Source organism: Sinocyclocheilus anshuiensis, unplaced genomic scaffold (genome assembly GCF_001515605.1).
Source record: "Sinocyclocheilus anshuiensis isolate Anshui unplaced genomic scaffold, SAMN03320099.WGS_v1.1 scaffold1015, whole genome shotgun sequence".
NCBI classification, from domain to species: domain Eukaryota; kingdom Metazoa; phylum Chordata; class Actinopteri; order Cypriniformes; family Cyprinidae; genus Sinocyclocheilus; species Sinocyclocheilus anshuiensis.
Window position 1 is genome coordinate 1,404,854 of NW_015546029.1, and position 16,934 is coordinate 1,421,787.

The following is a 16,934-nucleotide window of genomic DNA, read 5'->3' on the forward strand; positions in this document are numbered from 1 at the left end:
CCGTTTCAAGTTCCCTCGCCCTCCTCCTCATATCATTCCATACATGGCTTTCATATTTGTCGAGTTAAACGCGTCAATCCTCATTCAAGCTCTTGGACTCGAAGCAACTGTGGGCCTCCAGGACACCTGTGTAGACCATATCAAATGTGCCACTCAGTCTGTCTAACGCACATACACACTTACTTACTAAGACACACTTTTTGAAGCACTAATATTATGTATCTGTCCCTTCAGTTTTTTTTCATAACAGAGGTTACCTTTTCAGCTTTTATCTAGAATATAATGTGTGTGTGTATGTATTTATTATAAATTGTACAATATATATATAATTATATATTATTATACATATTTTTTTAACTTTTTTTCAATTAACAAAATAACATTGATGATAAATATGTGTAGGAAGAAGAGATAATTCATTCATTCATTTCAACTACTTAGTCATAGGTGCTTTTGGATTTGAGTCAACATCTGCTAAGGGATAATAATTGAAGAAAAGTAAAAAAAAAAAAATATATATATATATATTTTCCCTATTATTTACAACAGGATCTGCATTTTCATGGGTTTAAATAAAAGATTTATGTTGTAAGTGACTATAAACACAACTTTGTGCATCAAAACCACTCTTTTCTTGGTAAAAAAATAAATGAACTTGATATTCAAAAATCAACAAATTTGCCATGGCTGAATGTAACATTTTTGGCAAGCCAAACGTATCAGTCTTTGAGTAGCATGTGATTTTTTTAAAGCCACGAAATAAACTTCTTTTCGTAAAATAACTATAATAAACTACGTAAAAAGTATTTCGAACATCTCCAGCACATTTTATAATTACCCAAAAATCAAACATAGTTCCCCCATTATGCACGTTATCACGTCCGTCAAAAACTTAGGCAGGCTTTCATTTGGAATATTAGAGCTAATAACATCGCCATAACACTCTCATGGGCATAAATCACTTCACTGACTACTTACCTGCTAAGAAATAAATAATTATTGCCTTAGGATATATCTGTTTTCACATCCACATCATTTAAATATCACAACAACAATGTCTGTCAAAAAATAACATGCACAATACATGGTAGTATTTACGAGAAGCAGAGGTCCAGCGAGTAGGTGCATTTTCTGGAAAACCCACACTACCGGATGTTTTGACTACATCATTGCTTTCCGAAAAGTAACGACCTGAGTGGCTTCAACATGCAATCTGTCAGAGCCAATCCCTGTGTCCCAATGTGCATGCTATCCATCCTAAATAGTATGTGAGATTAGGATAAGTGTGTCCCAAAGCATAGTATGTTGAAAAGAGTACACGTTGCGCTTTGGCGAAGGGTTCGGTTCAGAAAGCACAAATAAAAAGTGTTAAAGTCCCCCTGTAGTCAAATATTTTATCCCTTAAAACTTATCTTTGATCATCAAAATGACATATTTAAATGTTTTTTCTTGTGAAAATAATTTTCTCATGCCTTAAAATAGCTTGAATGTAACTCTACAGCCTTGCCTCATTTACTATACGCGGGTCTATGAATATGCAAATTAGTCCCGCCTCCACTCAGTCACACCAGGGGGACTACAAACATGGCAGATGTACACGACCGACGGTTAAGTAGAGAGGTTTAGATAGAGGGGTTTGAGTTAGCCTACTAACAATCAACATTTAACCTGGTAAAAAAAATTTATTTCATGTTCCATGTTATATTTCATCTGCAACAGCAATGCGAACTTTTATAAACATCCGTTTGGCCATTAACTTTTCAATGCATCACTAATATGAAAAAAATATTAGAAGAATTCTCCGCATGAAAGACCCACGGCTGGCAGATCAACGTGCTACTTCTTTTCTCTCTGAAGTGGTAGGAAGTTAAATGAAATGAAATGTGGATGATGTTAACTGTACAAGATGACTGACAGGCCAGTTTACAGTGACAGGGTGCGTGTAACATGCAACAGAGCATCCATTAAAGACGCAGTTGTATGACGTGATAGTATGTCCCAAAGCTTGCCTACTCTTCTACTACAAACTCAGAAGTGTGTACTTTTTCTTCACAAAAAAGTACATACTTTAAGGGTGTAGTATAAGTAGGCAAATTGGGACACAGCAAATAACGTACATACATAGCACACGTGAGTATAAATTTGTTCTTCACTTGCTGAAATTGAAGTGATATATTTCACACTGCATACTAAAGAGATTAAACGCCAATCCAAAAGAAAGTTGGTGAACATCATTCAACATGTGTTGGTTTTTGACAGAAACAGGAAGTTGTACGTTATATTTTGATATTTTTAAAAAGCACATTACTGTAGTTCAATTTGACTCTCATATGCTGATGTAATATCTTGAAAGGTGGTGATCTCAGTTGTTTGAAAGGTTAAGGCAATTATCAAAGTTTGATAAAATGTATAAATAATAAAAAAAATTCCAATAAATGACAATAAATTTGTACATGATTTGATACATTTAATTACTCCTTTAGCAGATTTTTGAGTCAAATTATTTCAAAATTAGTTCTCTGTTCACACATTTGTCTTATCAGAGTGATCACAGGTATAGGTCTTCACATTAACTGCAAACATTTTTCAAAATGTAAATAATTTATTTTGAATTTATTCTTTTTAAATGTTTTAAAATTTTCACTTTTTGTGTGTGAGACGTTACATGAAAAGAGTGTTTATGATCTATTGTTTAAATAGTACTTGGTTTGATGTTTTATCGAAGGCATGTACATCAATACATTCAAGAATAATCAAAATGCTCATGAATTGTGTGTGTAATTTCAAATCAACCGTAAAAGGGACTCTATTTTTCAGTTTTCAAAACTTAATTAGGGTTTTAATCAAATCTGAAAACAGACTACTGCCTTAGTAGCTTAAAGGCAGAGTTGGATGCTATCAGTTCACATGCACCGCACTGATGATGGGAATTGTTCTGTGTTTTGATAGGTGCCCAAATTTTGTAACCACTCCTCAGCTGCAGCCCCAAAAGAGGAAATGCAGAGTTTGTTAATGACTCTTCCCTCACTCAGGCAAAATTTTATGGTGCTGCTCTGTATATTTAGCAATTATACTGTAACATGTCCTCATTTGTAGTGGTAAAATGTACCATTTAACATTTGCTTTGTAAAGTGTGCTAGTACTTCAACTCCTGGAGGATGAAGCTATGAAATCCAGAGAAACTATTTTTCTTAGAGGTAAATAAATAAAGCTGTCTCCAGCCCCCAGTGAAAGCTCCTGTTAAAGAGTGCGATTAACTCATTTTAACGGAGTGTTATTTTTCTGTGCCGTCTCTCTTGGTAACATCAAAACATTTTCCTTTCCCACCCACAAATGTGAGCCCTGCCATTGACATGGTATCAGTCAAGGCTCGCTGTCAGAGTCCGGCTGTGCAAATTCAAGTGCAGGTCTTCGGCACCTGTCAATCAACGCTGCAGCACTGTCCCGGTCCAGCCACAACAGTACACGCACACCATCTCTGCAGCTGTTTTGGCCCCTTCCACCTCACCATCCCCACCCATCGCAAATGCTTGCTTTTTATTAGCAAAATAAGTGCGTTTAGCCAGTTAGTTACAGATATTTCTGTTACCTCAAAACAGCTGAGGTCAGGTGATAAGTTCATGTTAATGTGAAGTTTGAAGCTCATCTGCGGGATGCGAAAGCTGTTTTTGTTTTTTCTTTTAGCGCCGAGTGGACACAGGAGTATAATCGCTCCGTAAGGCGGAATATATATTATGGTGACCTGCATATTCCATATTTCGTAGTTGCTCCCCTGTTGCTCGTTGCAAATGTTCTTTTACTACTTAAATAGTTCCATCTCCTCCCAAAAAACATCCCATATGGTCCCCCATTGTTCCGACTGCCCTACTCCCCTGTGTCATGCCTTGTCACTGTTATTATAGGCTTACACTCACAAGACGCCGTGATTTGTTGTCCTCTTCTGGCTTTGAAGATCTAAAGAGTAGTGCAGCGTGAGATGAGGGGAGATGAAGATGATGTCGACAGCCGTGGCCTTTGTACGGCCGCACACATAAACACACGACGAAGCATGACTATACACAAACTCTGACAATCCTGAGTCAAGAGGTGCGGGTCAAGTTACGATTTCCCTTTTGTGTCTTTAAAAATCTGCAGATGACAATTACGGCGGATTTGATTAACTGAGAGGGCGGTGCAGATAGTCCGGGTTTTTTACGAAGAGCCGGCAGTTCGGGTTTCACTAGCTGTCATTTATACGGCCAGGGAAAGGAAGGGGGAGTCCCTTTACTGCCGAGCTGGGGCCTGGGCCCAGACTTCAAACACTACTCTCCAGCATAGCTCTTCACTTTTATAACGCGCAGGGAATGAGAGAAGGAGCATACACAGCACTTAAAATGTTACATTAGTGGAGTTTAGAGGAGCAGTGTTTGAACTCTGAAGATATTGCTTTACTTGGACCTTGAACTTGAGACCTGTCCATGTGACAGCTTTCATCTCCATCGTGATTCAAGATATATTTCCAGTGTCTGTGTAACAGATCATACATGGTATAAGTATAATATTTATTTTTTATTTTATTTTATTTTATTAACAAATAGTAGTAGTAGTATTACAATATCATAGTCATAGATTATTTATTTTATTTCTATAGTGCCTTTCTAAAAACAAATTTCTATCAACCTTCAGTGCGGATGTAAGCCTATGGGCGAGACTTCTGGTTCATTAGCCGCTATAGGGAAATAACGAGAAGAATAACAACATGCAGTAAACGTGCACTACAAACCAGTGTGTTCATAATTAAAATAATACATTAAAACAATGTGGTAAGACACACCAATTTGCAACATCAAGCAGCAAAACGAGCTGTTTTGTACAGCTAAAAATAGCTGGACGTGGATGAGACCGGAAGCCAGACCCATAAAATGTACAAATGGCCTGCTCTTGCAGGAAAAATAAGGTGGATAGTGCCTTTCTAAAAATATTAGATTTTTACTATTTTTTTAAAGGATGATGATTATAATGATCATTTTTATTGTTATTATTATTCTTCATCATCATAAATTTCATTTTATTACATTTTATTTATATAGCACGTCTGTTTTTACTTTTTAAATGTTGATGATGATTAATAATAATAATCTTCATAATCATCATCATCATACATTTTATTTGATTTTATTTATATAGCACCTCTCTGAATTCAAAGATCATTTTGTAGAATCATTATTTTTTAAATGATGATTATAATGATGATGATATCATTATCATTTAAAAAATAAATAATACTTATTCTACAAAATGACCTTGAGTTTTAAAATTGCATTATTATTATTATTATTATTATTATTATTATTAAAAAATAATAATACTTGTTATAAAATTAAGACCAAATTATTTCTGTAATCAGCAAATACAATTTCTTCATAAGGCCCCTTTGCTCCTCTCTCTAAACCAAAACCCCCTTTTACCAGACCATCCATGACAAAGGCTGCCTGTAGTCCCTTGCGTTCGGTCACGAATGGATTGGGCCCACTTGTTTTTACAAGCACCCCGTGTCAATGGTCTAGTTTATTGAGACAGGTCTCCTCTTGGCCTGTGAGGCACTCAGCCGATGGACGGCACGGATGAGTAACCCTTGTGTATAAATAGCTTCCTTCATTAAATCAGTTGTTCTCTTAATTGAACTTAAATAAAGAATGACTTATGCCTGCCAGCTGTTTTTATATATAAGAGGAGCATTATTTCAGTGTGCTAGGCCGGTTGCAGGGTGTACTGGGTGTTATCAACGTAGAAGGTGAAAACAGGAGAGGCCACCAGCTAGCCTAATGCATTCTGAGGTTTCATTGGTTTATTTTCCTAACAATAAAATAAATGGTTTGGTAATTAAATTTTCGGCACTGGCTTTAGACCTAATGGACATCGGTGACAAGTGTTAATGTATGGCGAAGACACTGAGGGGTTTGACACAAAACACGCCGGCCCCGTTTATGAACGCTACATTCTCTAACACACTTTTCTCCACTGTCTTCCAAACCTGCAAGCAATTTTTGCCGTGAAGGGCCAATCACACTCTGCTGCCAGGGCACAGTTTGCATTAATCTGCTAACCTAATGCACTGAACTTTCTCAGCTGCACTGTGATACTTTTCTCCAGCCATTTTTTTCTGTGTCTCTCCTCCCTGAGACAAGAATTCTTGAAGTGAGCCGTTGTTTGAAAGCATTTTGTGGTCTCTGGCAGCAGCAGCTGATGGAAATTTGCTGAGTTGGAGCCCTGAAATGTTGCAGCTGTCTCAGAGGAGCTCGGCCACAGCTCTGAGTCTCATTGCTTGGCTGCTGGTCAAACGGAGGGAGAGCACTGATTGACTCCCTCCCACCCGCTCTTGATTATTCTCTTTCTTCCATTACGCCTTATGCCACTCTATCATATATCACTTTCTCGGTCATTTTAGCTTTTGCATTTTGGGACCCCCAATCTTGTCCAGCAAATCTATTACCTCATCTGTGGGTCAAACATTTATGAAGATTCCTTCTGCCCCACTGTATGGTGGAAATTGAATAAGGTTGCATTACTTTAGCCCATGTTTACAGGACCTCCTGAGCCACAGGAGGAAACGGAGAGCCATAACTCTTTTCAGAGAGAGAGAGTTTTTCGGGGGAGATGCTCCAAAACAGTGTGAACCCATTTGTATGTGTGCTGCACTCTGCTAAGAGGAAAGCAGCCACTTGTCGTCTGGAGAGATTGAGTAATGTAATCCTTCACAGCCCAGCAGCACCGCTGCCACATACCTCACTAATAGCAGGTTGATTATCAACAAAACTGTTCTTTAACACATTCCCGACATCTGCTTTCTGTCTAAGCGTGGAGGGTGGATACGTATAGACGTTGCAGAACAGACTCGCACACACCACTTTCATTGTAAGTGTATTTAAAAACCACCTTTTGGTTCACAAATTATATATACACACATTTAATGCATGCTTGTAAAAGTGTGCACACATTTACACTTTCATGTGCTTACATTTACGCATTTAGAGTGTCTAATGCTGCTTCTGCTCTAAAAGACACATACTCACACTTTGTTTCATCCATCTGTAGTATACAGGCTCTCAGTGACATCCTGTTGACATTGTTTGGCACCGTTTTGATTGAGAGTGTTTTAGATGAGCTGATAATGTACCATATCCTCTCACTATAATGAGCTATGATGAGTTCTGACTTTTGTTAGTGTCACTTCCTTGGTAGAGTTTATAAAACTTAAGCACTATCCTGGAAGCCCCTGAGCAGTTATTAAAGTGGGAATGAAGTTTTTGTATGTGTGTGTGTGTGTGTTTCTTTTTGTAATTTTGCTGCGTTGTCGCTGTATATGACTGAATTCAATAATGTACATAACACCAACTCCTACAATGTCTAAAAAATACTGTATATAAATAATTCATAATATTAAATTATAAAATATAGTGAAATTATGAACAATATAAATTTGTTAATAATATAATATTATGTATATTATTTAAATATTAAAGTAAGAAGGTTTTTGTTTAAAAAAAAAAAAAAAAAGGAATGCCCATGTAGTCAAGATTGAAATTATGCCATCATCAAGCCATACTTTTGTTGCTAAAAAAAGCCAAAACTGGTCTTTTTCATGTAAAACATACGTTTTTATTTATTTATTTGAATTATTGTTTATCCTTATTAGAACACACTAATCAAATTGACACAATTTACAACACAGAAGTACTATGTATACTTTTCCCCCTTACCCATCATAATCTTGTTCATTCTTGGTCATTAAGTTAGCCAAAACTGGCATCAGTGTCCCATCCAACAAACAAAAATAGTGCAAGATGCCCCTGGTCTTATGGTATTATTGTCAGTATGATATGAACATGTATAACATTAGTGCAGCAGAGCATCTCTCAGTTTTTCTTAAATGATGACTTAAAAGCCTTACTACTGATTCACTGGTTCCCCACAAACCCACATCGGTTTGATTGACACATGCCTCCCTGGTTGTTGGGACATGTTGCTGATTGAGGCATGGCATGCGATTTCCCACTGAACCCCATCCCTGATTTTCACTCATCAGGAAGCCCTCTGAAAGTCCATGGTGTCTCCCCTCAGAACTGATTTCTCCAGCTTCTCGGTTTCCACCTCATATGGCTCCTGCAGCCGAGGCCAGTCGCTTGGGCAGGCAACAAATGGAATCAATTTATACCCCTGGAGCAAGGTGGTTTTGATGACATCTAAAATGTTCACAAAGTAAACTCTGGATATAAACATTTCAGGTCAGGAAGAGTTTAGAAATGTCTTTCATAAACATGCGCAGGGAAGATTTTTGACTTGTTTTTGATATATGCTCGAATAGAGGTCTAAAAATACAGATCTTATAATTGTTCAGTAAACACAGATGAGTGATACAAGCAATATTGGTCTTTTCAGTCAAAACATGAATATTTAGTTAGCAATATAGCTACTAGGGCTCTGGCAAGAAAATTAGAAACAGTGTATGATTTATTTTAATATATTTATTAAATATTTTTATAGATTTTAATATTGTTTTATTTTTGCCCAATTTTTCTCTGATATTTAATGATATTTCAGAATAATGAAAATTAAAATGAAATAACTTTTTTGTTATTAAATAAATATAATAAAAATATTATATAGATAGATCGATAGATGTTATATAAATTATATATATTAATAAAATATATATATTCTAATTATAATAAAAATATATAATAATTTAAATGTTCAAATAAACTAACCCTTACATAATGCAAGCTATGTAAGTAGATATCTTATAGTGTGTGTGTGTGTGTGTGTGTGTGAGTGAGAGAGAGAGAGAGAGAGAGAGAGAGAGACAGTAGCATGTTATGTCATTTTTATTCTGTACTAAAGCAGGTAGAAATTCTCCTTCACCGCTCACTTTTATATTCTCACACAAGTAAACTAACTATTTTACTGTTAGCGATCAGAAGATATTGGTGATGCAGTGGAATTAAAACTAGACTGAATTTTCCAGCCTTGTGGTTTTAATGTTAGTGTTAAAGTACAAGGTTAGTATTAAAACCCTACACTGTAAAAGTCTCTTTCTGCAGCTTGACCATCTTAATTGATCCTCCATTAGGGCTTTATAGACACTGTGTCCTTCGTCCTGTACCTCTTTTATAGATACTAATAAAATGTTCAAAGTCCCTGTGCAGCTCCTAATCATGCAGCAGTGTTTTATTCCCTGCTTACACCGGGAGTGTGACTCTGTCTCTCTACTGTACAGTCTGATGATGAGGGTACAGTTTCACGGCCCCTGCCTTCATGTCGCAGCCTGGCACCATTTTATGACTGGAAAAAGAGAAAGAGGAAAAGAGAGACATATTAAAAAACTAATATAAAGATACACAAGATGGGGTGGGGGATGCAGGGAAATAAGCAATGTTTATATTCTAATTTGCACAACTCAGTTTATGCTAAATGATTACAGTATTTTTTTCATTATATACACACATTTTACAAAATAATTTTCCACTAATTAAAGCTATATAAACAAAGCCTATTTCATCTACATAACCACTGAATCTGGTTCATTGGGCAAACAGTGAAGTAGCGGCTATAATGACAGGCCTCTGATTACAGTCTGTGTATATTGAGTTACTTATTTGTTTCAATCATATATTTCAATTTCTAGGTGGAAAAAAAAATAAGTTGGATTTAGGAATGGGGAATGTGGTGGAATTAAAAACTCTATAAGGATATGATGTGAGCCATTCCTGTACGTACACTACTATAAATGGTGAGAGCAGACATTGTCCCATATTAAAACATACATAATGTAATGTATTGTTTCAATTTGAGACAGTACATCAAACTGATTATATAATTTAGCTTGAATGTTTTTGCAGCTGGTGAGGTTTTTTTTACTTATTTTAGTGCTTTAAAAAAATTTTTGCTTTATTTATTTGTTTATTTATTTATTGCAAGAATAGACCAGAACTGCACATTACACGGAAGCAACAATGTGTTAACAGTTTGTTAACATTATATTTTTTAGTGTGACAAACTGTTATGGTGAAGATACCTGTGAAAACATTAAGAACTTTGTCATCTTTTTCACAGTTTAATGTGTGTTTGTAGAACAACTGTTCCTGTGAGTTCTGTAGAAAGGTTACACTCTTAAAATCTAGAAATAATGTTTATTCAGTGTTTATGCATGCATCTGCGAGAGTGTTAAATATGATGCATTGGTTGGAAATAGTACCAACTCAAACCCTTTAGCATTTATGGATTTTTCTTTGTGTTTGGTCCACAATCAGTATACTGAGCAGCAGCCCTGTACCACATATAGTTTCAAAGTATATTATCTTGAAATAGATTTCCATGAAGAGATGCAAGAACAACTAAACCTAAGTGAATAATTTGCTGAAACACCTTAAGCCCCTTTCAAACTAAATTACAAAATCAAAGTAGCACTTTCAATAATTATGCTAGTGTTTTTGAATCAGGGTACGAAGGAAAACAAAAATTAACAGTGAAAGTTCCCTCATTCACTTTGTCAACTTGCCCTGATAGGAGAGGAAGTATCTGTTTACTTTGTGATTACGACAATTTTGCTGTCGCGGGGCAGCAAATTCAAACCAGTCATGAGGCTAGATTACTCCAGACAACATGAAGCCCGTACAGCCGCGTATATCCAGTCCTCCGTCATCGGCATGTCTTTATGGTGGCTTCAAAGTAAAATAAACCTTTATACGTAATTACAGAGAATTCTGTATATTTTTATGTCCGTTTCCCTCTAACAAAAAGGGTATATTTTAAGGGCCAAGCATGTCACGCTTAACCACTGGCCTACAAAGTAGATCACACATTGGAGGACCTGACCCGAGTCTCTTGTTTATTCAGAGCAAATTCTAGAGAGAGGGTAAAAGGAGCCTTATTCATTGCTCATTCCAAATCACATGGACTGTCATATTTAGACAGTTCATATATCCCCGCTTCAGAGTTGCCATGTCGTGAAAACATTATCAAAGTAAATATTATGACTGTAGACATGTTCTTTTATGCAAAGAGTGCTAGTGTGAAGTTGGGTCCAATCTTCGGGCCTCGGGCTCGAGCAGGCGGTGAGACAGCTGTGAACATGAAAGCACTGGGGTTGCTTAAAAGCATAACCAGGCTTTCAGATGATTCCTGATTGTGATTTTATTCTGTGCTACTGTTTTTCTTATCAGTCAGTCAGCATTTCATGTCAGGAAACAAGCTAGAGACGAGTTTGGCTGCGTGCCATGTAGACCTGAAAGCGTGCACCTCAGAAACCCCACACGTGTGCATACGGTGAGATCTGGACAGTGTCCCCGTGGCCAGAGAAGGATGTGAGCAATTACCAGTTCTGAAAACACTACTTTACCATAGTTAAATATATTACACGCCTTACACCCGCACCGGCCGTGGCCCTCTCTCACTGCAGCCTGGGATTCGTGGACCTTACAGAAATCCAGCCACCTTCAACAGGCACAGTCTACTGCAATTAACCAATCATCATAATCATCATCATCATTACCATCATCATCATCAAAATCATAAACTCACTGAATGTGCTTTGTACAAGGTGCTTCAACCTAATTTACACCAGCCAGTTTTAGTTTTTGTTTTATTTTCACTTTTCTTATTGAGAGAGAATTTTAAAATATAAGTATAGAGCTTATTTTTAAGATGGTACGAAAATATCCTTATCCTGTTCTGTTTTTTCAGATGTACAGTAAAAGATTTAGGGCAGAATGGGGAGTGTTGCAACACAGGGTTAAAAAGTGAAATTTCATGTCTGGCTTACAATGTTTAATGAATGATGAATGGCAGAACTGGTACTAGAATTAGCAGATTCTTATTCTTAATGTGATATGTAACATCTAGCTTTATAATTAATATTTATCTATATGGTGTATAAACTATATATAGTGTATATACTACAGTTAACAGAGCTGTTGGCTAATTCATACATTTTTTATTAAATACAGTATTTATGTATTTCCATGTTCCCTTTCATGGGAACTTCGAACTGCGTCCTCTAGGGGGCGCTATGGGGAACGCCTCGTCGTGACCCGTGTCTGAAGCATACATTGAAAAAACACCAACTCGTTGGCCGGCGACAGCCATGACGTCACTACCGGTGCGACTAACCTAGAGGACGCAGTGTCTCATTCCCTACTCAGGGAACCATGATTACACAAGTAACCTGAGACGTTTGTTTACTACTTTATTTGGTGTTTTGGGATATTCACACCAAAATTAAATTTGTGTTATTTATTCACCCTCATGTCATCCTGTATGACTTACTTGCTTCTGTGGAACACAAAAGAAGACATTTTGAAGAACGTTATAAAAGAAAATCAGGTACACTAGGGTAAATAAATTGTGACTGTTTTAATTTTAACTATCCCTTTTTACCATTTTAAATTGTGTGGATGGGGAGGACATACAAATAAAGTAAATTTGATTAACACTTTATTATTATTATTATTATTATTATTATTATTATTATTATTATTAAATCATGCCTGGGGAATGTTCTGAGGAGTTGTGTTGTGTTTTTGTAAAAATTTGTAAAAACTCAAAGATATGTTATACTAAATTTGATTAACACAATATAAAGTAATGCACAAAATTTAAATGTGCATCTTTTCAATTCGTGTTAACAACCAACTCTGGTAGTGCGTTGAGTTTCAACAGCACCATACTTGACATTGTTTTACACCGTTTAGAAATAACCACTGGGTTTCTAAACTATTTGAATTTGTAGCATGCAAATATGGGAATATTACATAAGAACTTGGCACCCATATAGCACAAAAACAAAACGGAAACAAACGCTGAAACATCACTCTTAACACTCCCCCGATCTCCCATAGCGCACTGAGTTGATAATATTTACTGTATATATGCAGCATCGACAGTTTAATATTGCTTGTTCTCGTTCGATAAGAAATCCACGATAATCCGATATATTTTCTTAACTGCATGTCTGCTGTGATACTTTCATAACGGTTTAGAAACACATGCACATAAACCCTCCATAAAATACCTCGACATTTTGCACTTGGTGCGCATTGAGTGCGCATGCCGCAAAGGCACACACAATCCCTCTGGCCATGTGGGTGTCCACCTCTGTAATCCCAACAGATCGATCTACTCTGCATTCAATATGGGGAGTAATTGCCCCTCAACGCGACAAAATGCGCAGCGCATTGGTTGCGCAGACTGCAGCAGCACACATAGGCCCCAGTGACACTTGGTGCTGCAGCCCATTGAAAAGGCGGGAGGACACCGGTTCGTTTTGATCCTGGATTTGAGATTAAACAATCCTGATTGCCACAAATCAAAACCTGGACTGTAATTAGTGAACGCGGACATGGTTCCATGCATCAGAGACAAATTAAACAAACAATTATATCTGTCCTGGGTAACCGCTTCTCGGAAGCTCACTTTAAACCTTAAGTTTACTATGACACGCACACGGGAACCAGTAAATAAAACCAATGTACTAAAGCTGTCAGACGCAATTAAGAATGCAACGCAACGATGTTTAGCCTATTGCGATTTGTCGGTGGTGAGGGCTTTTCCTGAAACGAGTAAACTTTGTAATTATAGGAACATTGGGAATCAAATGTAAATCCAAAGCATCAACAACGAACACGTGAAATAAGCACGTTTACCATTGAAAATAAATAGTTTTAATTTTATGCTCTCAAAAAGCTAAATAAAATAGAAAAAAGCAAATCGTTTATAAAGAATAATATGCAATATACTATTATAATAATATTATACTATTATATTATTACTATTTAGCTATAGAATATTATTGTAGCCTAATATGTCATTATTATTATTAGGCATTTAAACATTGATTATTATTATTATTATTATTATTATTATCAGATTTAAATATTGACATTTTGTGGACAATCTGAGGTCGTTTCTGATTTATGGACAGGCCGCGGGATTGCGGGCGACGCTTACACTCAATCACCAATTCAAGCTCCTCCGATATCACGCTAAACTGAGGGCATAATGTGTCCACTCGGGCTGAAAGCCGGTGTTAGGTTGCAGCGCAGTAGCATCTGCCTAATAGATATTGCAGAGTCTGAACACAAATGGGCTTCTCTTAGTGTATGTTGTATCACTTCACACCGCTCACAGGTAGAGTCTGTCTGTATAAATGCTTTATCTTTTAAATGGCCGCATTTAAACGTCCCGATGAAAATCACTGAGAGTAATGTGCTTAGCTTTAGCTTATTTTATAATTTAACACATATAATATAATATAATATAATATAATATAATAATATTCGTTTATATTTTGTCAAGGATTCTTACTGCATGTATGTAGCTAATTGGAAGGTGACATAACTGAAAGGGATAAACAATGAATCTCGTTTCAAAGTCATTTCTGATTTTCATGAATTCTGTCAAATAAAATTAAAACCATCAAAAAACAATTATTACTTTGCAAAGATTGGAATTACTAAATGATTAATTTTGAGGTGTGTGCAATATCCTGATTAAATTAATCTTCAAATCATGCACTAAACCTCTAAATTAGAGTAATTTAGGAGATAATTAGTTCTGCATTAAGTCTGTTGTGGAGACCAGTATAATCTGGTTTTATTGCTTTACATCTGTGGTACAGAGTTACAAATAATTATTGTGTGAATATTATGCAAATTCCCACCAGGCGTCACACACATCCTCAGGGTAACTTTGAGAAATAATTCAAATGAATGAATACAAATAAACGTGCATTAGATATAATAAATTTAACCTATAATATTATCAAAAACACAATTCATGATAATAATTTGCATTTGCCGTGGGCTGCAGTGGTTTATAAATGTATAAAGGCGTTTGTGAGCGAGCAAAGAGAATGAAGAGTTGGTGGGTGGCTGTGTGTGTGTGTGTGTGTGTGAGTGTGTGTGTTGTGTGTGTGTGTGCGTGTGTGTGTGTGTGTGTGTGTGTGTGTGTGATGCTTCACTTGTGGTCTCCATGGTCTTGTACAGCACAGATGAAGGTTACTGACTCTGTGTCAGTGTGCAAGTTACTGTTTCTGTGGTCACATTGGCCTCTGTCTAGGTTTAAGTATCTGTGTGTGTTGCTGAGTGCAGACTTTGGCTCAGTCTTATTCTGATATATTACCATTTGATCCTTCAGTTTCCTGTCATTGATCAAGCCCCACCTATTCAGCTGATGAGCCAGAGGAGAAACCCGATCACCTAACAAGAAAGAAGCAGAGGAGAGAGGGAGCATAAAATGAGAGAAATGGTACAAGCCTTCACCACAGCCTCTTCTTTTTTCCCTTTTTACCTAAAATACATCCCCCTCTGTGCATCTCAGTTTTACTGTATCTACTTTACATTTACACATACTTAATTCATCAGCGACAGCTTGTCAGTATAAGCTGCCTGTTCTTTGCATTTAGAAATAGTATCAGGCAATTGACAATATTAAGCTAATATTAAGCATCTTCCCAAACTGTACAAAGTGTTGTAGTGTTCACACACAGCAAAATCATCTTGTATATGTCGCTTAACCACAGACAGGCATCACAGTATCATATTTACTCTGTGATTATTAGCTGACAGATCTGTCATTAAGGCAAATATCAGGAAAGTGGCAATTATAGTCTGTGGACTCCTTTTACACTGACATACATCATCCTTGTCTTCTCTTTTACGCTTTTGAACACACATACACACTCACACAAACACTGAGACACTGAGTGACAGTAGATCAGCTAGCCTGGCCCCGTGGAGGTCATAACCCACACCATCTGGATCTGATCGCACTGTGCACAGAAAGGTGCTGGGTTTGCAAGGTATAGCCCCTTTGGCAGTGGGAACCTGCTATGCAGTCGATCTCATATTCGACTGTTGAAGCTGGCCATCTGAATGCATATTCATACTGTTCGGTGCTGCTGAAAGACAAGTGTAATGTTTGGAACTAGTGCATGGAAAATTCAGATGTTGGCGCCTTTTTTGTGATGATTTAGCCATCCAATGAAAAATGTGAAAAACATTATATTCTTCCATGTGAAGAGGGAAAGAAAACAATGATGGATTTTTTGTGCTTTTTCTGTAAAAGAAAAAGTTAACCTGCGTCTGTCAGGAAGCTGTTCAAGTTTACGCTTGGCCTCAAGAGCTCAAGTCATTCACTCCAGCAGTGTATCTGTCAATTACTGTCCTTATCGGCTTACAACTGGAGAAGGTGAGCGAGTGACAAACCTCTCTTTGAGGTTTTAGGTTACACAATATGGTAACAACAAACTGTCACTGGGCTTTAGAGGCCTCATGTAGGAACCTGGGGAATTCCCACCCTGGGTCAATGCACATAGTGTCTGATTCCAGAAGGTTTGGACAAGATTATCTCTTTGCAATGAACTTAAACTTCAAGATCTGTGTAATCAGTGCTCAACAGGGGTGTTCAGTCCCTATAATGCTGTGAATGCTACGCATACCAAAGTCATTTGAGAGAATGAGTTCGGGGACTGGTTAAAAATTAACATTAGTATAAATTCCATATTCATGAAGTGTAACATACTGTTGGCTTCCATAATAAAATTGGAATTTGCATAATCACCTGTAAATTATTTATTTGCCAAACAATGGTCATTTTCTGCAAATTTGGGACAGTTACGGAGGGAATACGGGTGAGTGCAGGAAAAAAAAGCAAAAAAATTGTAACTGTATATTTTCATGTTTTCTCAAGCAAAACGAATTTTGAAAGTCTAATAAATACATATCTTCATTTTAAACATACCTTAAAGACAAAATATGTTGAAGGTACACATTATGTGGTAACATACTTGAGCAAACTAAACAAAGTAAATGTATTTAAATTTGCTTATGCTTGACAAATCTTGCATTTGTGACATATATATATATATATATATATATATATATATATATATATATATA

The 16,934-nt window shown here is 36.6% G+C and overlaps 1 long non-coding RNA gene across 1 annotated transcript in view; it reads left to right on the plus strand.

Annotated features, from left to right (window-relative positions):
* The window catches only part of LOC107698730 (uncharacterized), a 34,259-nt gene that overhangs the window by 15,417 nt on the left and 1,908 nt on the right, over positions 1 to 16,934 (plus strand). The window contains exon 2 of the long non-coding RNA XR_001635379.1: positions 15,172 to 15,282. This is a non-coding gene — a long non-coding RNA (uncharacterized LOC107698730). The remainder of the gene's footprint in view (positions 1 to 15,171; positions 15,283 to 16,934) is intronic.